The following is an 8,696-nucleotide window of genomic DNA, read 5'->3' as shown; positions in this document are numbered from 1 at the left end:
TTCTGTGCCAGGTACTTTATATACTTGTTATATAAAGCATGCTGCTTTTCCTACCCTCAGCAGCTCTTAGTTCAAACTTTTATTCTTCGTTTCTTACCAGCTTTCAACAGATGATGTAACTCCAACTTTGCAGAGAAAATAGAAGCCATCAGATGGGAACTGGCTTGGCTTCCCACCACCAAAACTACTAGCAAGACGGCATCTGTCTCTGTGACTAGAACAGCTGCGGGTACAGCAGTCCACCCTAAACTAGGGGTGGCCCTCTCTCTGCTTTCCTCCCTGTGACACTGAAGGAGGTGTCTCTCTTCCTGTCCAAGGCCAGCCTCATCTTCTGTCTGTTCAGAGTTACCCTCAGGTTACCCTCTCCCTTGTCAGTAGCTTCAGCCCCTTCCTTATTAGCTTCTTTGGATCACTTGACACACTGGAATTTTTCCCATCTTTAAAAGTATCCCCTGGATCCCGCGTCCCTTTCCGGCCACTGCCCCGCCTCTTTCCTCGCACTGTGGTTGGAGTTCTTAGAAGAGTTGTCTACACCTGCTGTCTTTAGTGCCTCACCTCCAGTCACTCTTCACCCCACTATAATCTGAATTCTGCTCCTTCCATTCCCTAGCAGTCCTGAGGTTACTGATGACTTCCATGTTCCTAAATCCCAGGGACACTCTTCCTGCCTCATGACCCAGTTTGCTCTCTCAGACTATTCCCTGGGCTCCCTGATGTGACAGTCTGGTTTCCCTTCCGTCTCTCTGGCTACTCCATCTCAACCTCCTTTGGGGCTCCGCCTCTACCTTTTCTTACTCCAGGCTTTTCTCTTAAGAGAATTTGTGCACACACCCCCACTGCATTGCTTCACTTAGCCTCTGCATGCTGACAGCTTCCAGATTTGTATTGTGGTCTAGGACCAGACTTCTCTGAGCTCACATATCTACCCATATTTTCAGTGTCTCCACTAGGGTTTCTTTCATGTGTCTTACTGATAATGAGACAGGAGGGAAGGGGTCAGGGCACAAACATTGAAGGAATGACACAATTTGAGGATAGCACAAACTGGGTAGAACCAAGATGGCAGAAGTTTGCCTTCTAGTGGACCTTGAGCTTCAACAATAATAACCCAAAACTGAACCCATGGTCTTAATCACAAACCTCCTCCATCTCCAGAATTCCCTTTTCAACTGATGGTATTGCTATCCACTGAGCCACTCATACCAGAAACCCAGGAGCCATCCTTGACTCCTCTTACTTCTTTATTCCTCATATCAAAATATCAATCACTAAGACTTGTTTCAACCTCCAAAACATATGTCCCTTAGACCCACTTCTCTGTATCTCTGCTGCCGCTACCCTCATCCAACCTCTAGTAGCTCTCACTTGGGCCATTGTAACAGCCTCCTTGAGTGGCCTCTTGCATCCAGTCTCACATTCAACAAATATTTTTTGAAAGACTCCCCTGTGCCAGGCAGCACCTCCAGTGCTGGTGAAATAGTGAACAAAGCAGAAATCCTACTCTCCTTGAGTCTCCAGTCGTCAAATGAAGAGATAATATTAGTAGTGGTAAGCGTTGTGGAGAAAAATCAGTTAAAGTGATAATGATTGCACGGAGTGGGGGGCGCTTAACATTAAACAGGATATTCAAGGGAAGGCTGCTCTGAAGAAGTGACCTTTAGCTTCGACTGGAATGAAGAAAAGGAGCCAGTTTTTGTGACTCTGGGGGATGAGCATTCTAGCAAAGAGAAAAGCAAGTGCAAAGGCCCCATGGGAAGCACCATGCTGCAGCAGCAAAAGGCCAGTGTGTCTGAACAAAGTTAAGTTGTGGAGAGGGTGATAGAAAGCTAAAAAGTGGAATCCAGTGGGCGGTGCTAAGCAAAGGGGCAGAGAGTAGGGTGAAACTGATTTACCTTTTTAAAGAATTTCTTTGATATTCTTGCTCCTGTTTAATTTTTTTTCTCCACAATGGTCTTTTTGATGATCCAGAAGTCATCATTTCATTATCCTGCTCAGATCTCTGCTCATGGGTTTTAGGAATACTGAGCTTGTCTCAGCTCTTCTAGACACATCACGGCACATGCTGCTCTCCCTGCCAGCATGCTACTTCTCGCCACCTGGCTGCCTCGCTGTTCAGGCAGAGTATAAAGCTGCAGTGATTAACAGTGTGGTGTTGGCTTGGGACTGGAAAGATTTATAGAACATAATAGTCTAAAAATGGTGATACCAAGGCATATAAAGTTTGGGAATTTAGAATATGAGGTAACATATGTCAAATTAGATTATTTAACAAATGGTGTTGGGATAGTTGGAAAAATACAAAAGCTGAGTCCTTGTACCAGAAAAAAAAAAGATGAATCAAAAATTAAAAAATAAATACATAAAAGGTAAGAAAATGTAGGTGGGTGTTTTATAATCTTGGAGTAGAGAAAGCTTTTCTAAGCTATAACTTCAAAGTGAGGAGATGGATGGATTTTAATATATAAAAATGTAGAACTGCTTTACTACAAATCCCTGAACAAGGACAGAGTCAACAGACTGGGTGGAAATAATTGCAGTCTGTTAGATAAACACAAGGTTTATGTCCCTAATGTATACAAAGTGTTCTAATAACCAGTGAGGAAAAGACATACCCCTTAAAAGGAATATGGACAAAGAACAGTTCACAAAAGAAGCAATACAGATGGCCAATTAGTATATTAAAAGATGTTCCGTTTCATTGGTAATCAAAGAAATGCAAATTAAAACAAGATACTGTTTTGGACTTAATAGAGCCTAAAGAGGGAAAACACGGATAATGCTCAAGGCTGGTGAGAGTGTGGGGAAGCAGAAATCTTCGTTTGCTGTGTTAGAGGTAGAAACTGGCACCACTATTCTAGAGGGATATTTGTCAGTACGTATTTTAAGTGTTAGTATTTGTTGACCCAGAAATTCCATTTAGACCAGTTGTTCATAACAGATTTCATTGTGCATATGAATCACCTGGAGATTTTTTTAAAATAGATTCTGACTTAGGAGGTCTGGGGTGGGGCCCAGGCTTCTGCATTTTCAGTCAGCTCCCAGGTGCTGCTGGTGCTCTGGGTTCATCTACCACACTATGAATAGAGAGGACATAGAAGACTTCCTCCTAAAGCAGTTGGTTTTCCACTCTGTCTGCACACCAGAACTACTGGAGGAGTTTTTAAAAGGTGCTATGCTCAGGCCCCACCACCAAATTATCTGATTTTTTTGGTCTAGGGTGGAGCAGGGGCTTTAAAAGCTCTCCAGGTGATTCTAATGTGCAGCTGGGACTGAGGACTGCTGTCCTAAGGAAACAATTGGGCTGCACACAAAGATGTATTTACATAAAGGATTTTTACTGCAACATTGTTTATAATATGGAAAAATTGGAAGTCACCTAAATGTCCAGCCATAAAGTACTGGTTTTAAAATTTATGAAACAGAGAGGATTCTGGGAAGATGGGCCAGCAGGAAGCACCACAGATCTGTCTCCCCACCTAGACAACAGTTGTATTGGCAGAACTTGTCTGATGTAATGATTTTGAGACTCTTGAAGGCTTGTAACTTCTAGGGGAGGGCTTGGATGGTAATTGCATTTAGGTTTGGTCAGTTTTAGCTCTCAGTACAGTAGCAGCTACCCATCCCTCACCCCCAGCTGTGTGGCAGGCAGCTGTGCACATGTTCCTGGAGCAGCTTGCACACAGTTTATGCTAGGCAGTGTGGGCAAAAATACCAGGGATCTGCACTCTGATCACTGATTGCTCCTTCTGACCACAGGGCTGCAGACAAAGCAGTGTGCCGTGAAACACTTATACTATAAAACTACAAAACATTGCTGAAAGAAATTAAAGAAGACAAATAAATGGAAACACATCCCATGTTCATGTAATGGAAGACAGAATATTGTTAACATGTCAGTACCACCCAAAGAGATCTACAGATTAGTGCAATCCCTGTCAAAACCCCAGTCCTATAATTTATATAAAATCTCAGTGGGTCCTGAGAAGCCAAAACCATCTTGCAAAAGAAGAACAAAACTGGAATTTTTTCCAGAAACAAACTCTCATATATATGGTCAAATAATTTTTGACAAGTGTGCCAAGACCATGGGGGAAGGACAGTCTTTTCAACAAATGATGTTGGGAAAACTGGAAAAAAATGACATTGGACCCTTGTATAACACCATATACAAAAATTAACTTGAAGTAGATCAAAGACCTAAATGCAAAGCTGAAAACAATAAAACTTTTATATAAAAATATAGGATAAAAAGCTCTATTACATTGGATTTAGCAATGATTTCTTGGATGCAGCACCAAAGGCACAGGCAACAAAAGAAAAAATAGACATGCTGGACTTAATGAAAATTCAAAATTTCACTGTCTACAAAGAAAAGAGGCAACCCATAGAATGGGAGAGATATTTGCAAATCATGTATCTGGTCAGGGAATAATATACAGAATATATAGCAAACTCCTAAAACTCAACAACAGCAACAAAAAATCCAATTCAAAATTAGGCAAAGGACTTGACTAGACATTTCTCCAAAGAAGATAAATAAATGGCTAACAAGCGCATGAAAAGACACTCCATCACTAATCATCAGGGAAATACAAATGAAAACAATGGTGCGATACCATCTCAGACTCATTAAGATGGCTACTGTCAAGAAGCAGAAGGCAAGTGTTGGTGAGGATGTGGAGAAGTTGGAACCCTTGTGCACTGTTGATGGGAGTATTCAGTCCTATGGAAAACAGTGTGGCGGTTCCTCAAAAAGTAAAAAATAAAATTACCATGTGACCCAGCAATTCCACTTCTGAGTATATAGCCCCAAACTGAAAGTAGAGTCTTCAAGAGATATTTGTACACCCATGTTCATAGCAACATTATAGCTAAAACGTGGGAGCAACCCAGATGCCATCAGCAGATGAATGGATAAGCTACATATGGTGTATACATACGATGGAATATTATTCAGCTTTAAAAAGAAAAGAAATTCTGCAATATGCTATGACGTGAATGAACCTTGAGGACATTGTGGTAAGTGAAATAAGCCATTCACAAAAAGAAAATACTGTGTGATTCCACCTACATGAGGTACTTAGAGTAATCAAAGTCATTAAGACAAAAAGTATAATGGTGGCTGTTAGTGGCTAGGGGTGAGTAGAATGGGGAGTTATCGTTTAGTGTGTACAGAGGTTTTGTTTGGGATGATGAAAAAGCTCTGGTAGTGGATGGTGGTGATGGTTGCACAACATTGGTAATGTACTCAATGCCAATGCACTGTACATTTTAAAGTGGTCAAAGTGGTAAACTTACAAGATGAAAAGAGTTATGGGGATGGATAATGGTGATGATTTTACAACAATGTGAGTATACTTAATATCACTGAACTATACACTTAAAAATGGTTAAGATGGTAAGTGTTATGCTGTGTGTATCTTACTACAGTAAATTTTAAAAAAATTATTGAACAACCATAAGTGGACTAATTAGAAATTGTCATAACTATAGATTTATTGACACAGAAAAGTGTCCATAACATATTATGGAATAATGCTAGTAGGTATAATAGGACCCCATTTATATATATTTATAGTGAACGTCTACATGTGGTAAATGCATTGAGACACATCTGGAAAGATGCTTATTAAAATAGTAAAGTGGTCCTTCCAGGGGATTTCAACTTTTATAATTCTCTGTAAAGCCGTTTTCATTTTGGAGAATAGAAAGACTTTGGGAATACTTAGAAGTGAAATCTATGAGAGGCAGGACCAGAATGTCATTATAATTAAATAACCATAAACTTAATTAATTTTATTGTAACTCACTGGAAGAAAAACTGTTTTAACAGAAAGGAAAGATGAGTGTGAAGCACAGGAAAGTGAAGCTTTAGGGACCAGACACTGGGGATGCCCAGTGAAAGCATTGTGAGTAGATGCACGAGGGTCCACCTAGTGCTCAGGTGTGGCAAGTGTTGCCCTCTTGCGGATCATCATGCTGACTTTCTGATCCAAGTCCATGTTCACCAAGCAACTTCTGTTCCTCTTAAAGTTTGTGTATAGGGAGAGAATGACCTGGCTTTACAGTCAGCTCAACAGTTGTGTGTCTCAAAGTATATCAGTATAAGTTACTATTCTGTTTTATATATTGGGCTCTGTGCTTGGTTAATGAGAATATATACTAGAGAAATGAATCCTATATAATCTACTGATGCATGAGATATCACCTCCAAAACTTAGTGACTTAAAACAACTGTTTATTATCTCTAACAGTTTTGTGTGTTGGGAATCTGGCAGTGGCTCAGCTGGGAAGTTGTGGCTCAGGGCCTTTCAGGGGGCTGCAGTCTGATGCCTTTCCGTGCTGACTCACTCACATGGCTGGCAGATTGGTCTTGGATGTTGACTAGGGATCTCAGCTCTTTTCCACATGGGTCTCCCCCCACATGACAGCTGGCTTCCCCCAGACTGAGCAATCCAAAAGACCAAGGTGAAAGTTACAATGTCATTATGACCTAGCCTCAGAAATCACGTATCATCATTTCTGCTATATTTTAATGGTCACAGAGGGCAAGCCCTGATTCAGAATGAGGAGGAACTACACAAAGGCATGAGTACTGGAAGGCGAGGCTCACTGGGGACCATCTCGGAGACTGGCTACCCCGGAACCCATCAACCATGTGGCCATTCCTGGCACACTCACTGCATGCCTTTCATTCAAAATAAAGCAGTGTACTATAGCTTTTACATCTGTCATCCCCTTTTATCTTCATCACAACCCTGCTGATAGGGAGAGCAAGAAAAGTGAGGGTCACTCTCAATGAACCCATCTGTGTCTCAGGCTAATAGAGTTAGATTATTTGTGAGGAGGAAAATTTCAAGATTCTGTGTTGTGTTTTGCAGCATTTCTGCTACAAATTACCCTTCATGTTTACTTGTACTGAATAATGAAAGGAAAATATTGATTTCTCCAACATTAAGAAAATATAAAAAATTATTCAAACAACCAAGATGGTTTTAATAAGATCAGAAAAGATCGATTCATTAATGGTGATAACACAATTAATGTTACATTTGATGGGAAAATTCAAACTCTAAATTTGTAAAGAAAAATATAATCTTCCTAGACAAGCAAATGAACATGATAGTCTCATGGCTAAAGGCTATGTATCAGCAAACCATACTTTTAAAAAATAGAATCTCATAAGAAAGCTTTGCTCAAGTCAGCCAGTCTCAATTTTATGATAACAAGATATCAAATAAGCATAAATCAATAAATTATCTGCACTTCAACAAGGCTTACCCTTAGTGTCCTCAAGATACCTGACTTGTAAATGCTCTTCCATTTTTATTCTTTTCTATAAAACAAGATATAATGGCTAGCCAAATGTTTTATATCCTTTTTTTAATTTGATATCTTTAGAGAAAATATAAAGCAAGACAAACTAATATCAAAAGAAAAAGAATGATGAAGCCATAGTAATTCACATCTGCCTCTGTCTTTTCATTAAGAGTAAACTGGGAAATTGTAAACCAGGATCCTTTAGAACTTTCTAATTCTGTGACTTCCATACCAGTCGCAGAAGTCTATGTGCACCAAAGTGGAGATCTTGACTTGCTGAATGTATCTGAACTGGTAAAATATTGATAGACTTCCTAAAATGAATTTGGGAATTGTATACAGCTGGATTTTTGTGGAGAACTTTTTACTTCAGTTCTTGAGATCCACAGTATTATTGCCTTCCTGTGCTTTCCTGGGCTGTTTCATTGTCAAGCAGTCCAGTAAGCTCCTCCTCTTTTTGTACTTTTCTCCACGTTGCAGAGGACTCGGCACTTCTCTCACTGTGGACTTTTTTTCTATTAACCTATTTTGCATTTGATTAACTCGCTTTGTTGCAGCCTTTCATGAATCAATTTTTTGATTGTTTGGAGTAGACACATTTACTCTCTCCTTTAGTGGAAAATTCCAGTGGTCTTGAAGTTACTCCACCTGGGTTCAGAATTTTCTTGAGTACTTGACAGTTTGGCTTTTCGTCGTGTGCTGAATTATGAGTGTGTGCCGAATACTGGGCTATTTAACCTACTCCTCTGTGGGCAACCAAGCCAGTAAACTCCATGTCCCATTATGGCCTTTTCTAGGATATTCCAGATATTGTTTGTAGTTCCCACTGGGACGGTATTAGTAGGAAATCCATAATCTAAAAGATAAACCCCATCTGGTTTCTGTAATGCAAAAATAGATTCACTACTCCTGTATCACCGTGAACATATTTATTTTCATGTATATATTCCAGTACATCTAATATTCAGATTCCTAGCTGCAGGACAGTTGCCTTTTTAAAAGTACCGTTTTGGTCTGAGAGCTTCTGTAAATCTATTCCTAGTCTTTCCATTACCATCTCACTCTGATGCAGCTCCTCCCCGGGCCTGGAGTGCAGGCGCAGAGCCGGCCAGAAGCACTGGGTCCAGCAGCCACCCCCGGGACCCAGGAGCGAGAGGAGGCTAAGGGAGGCCCTCGGGTCCCTGCCTCCAGGGGCCTGCGGGCCCAAGGGCCATATTTTATATTCTTAAGACCTGAGTCAGTAGCTCAAAATTTCTCAATCTACTGAGATTCCTGATATATTAAAATGTGGTTTTTAAAGTTTTTAACTTTGCCTCTAATCAAAGCTGAATATAAAGATCCAGAAACAATGAATCTGACCATCCTATAACTGCCAT

General features: G+C 40.4%; 1 pseudogene; it reads right to left on the bottom strand.

The window, feature by feature from the left end:
* Window positions 1-7,397: 7,397 nt before the first annotated feature.
* Window positions 7,398-8,696, bottom strand: LOC105097890 (serine/threonine-protein kinase VRK2-like; annotated as a pseudogene).

This window comes from Camelus dromedarius, chromosome 16 (assembly GCF_036321535.1).
Source record: "Camelus dromedarius isolate mCamDro1 chromosome 16, mCamDro1.pat, whole genome shotgun sequence".
Lineage (NCBI taxonomy): Eukaryota > Metazoa > Chordata > Mammalia > Artiodactyla > Camelidae > Camelus > Camelus dromedarius.
The sequence above is the reverse complement of the archived record's forward strand: the minus strand, read 5'-3'. Positions and strand labels throughout refer to the sequence as shown.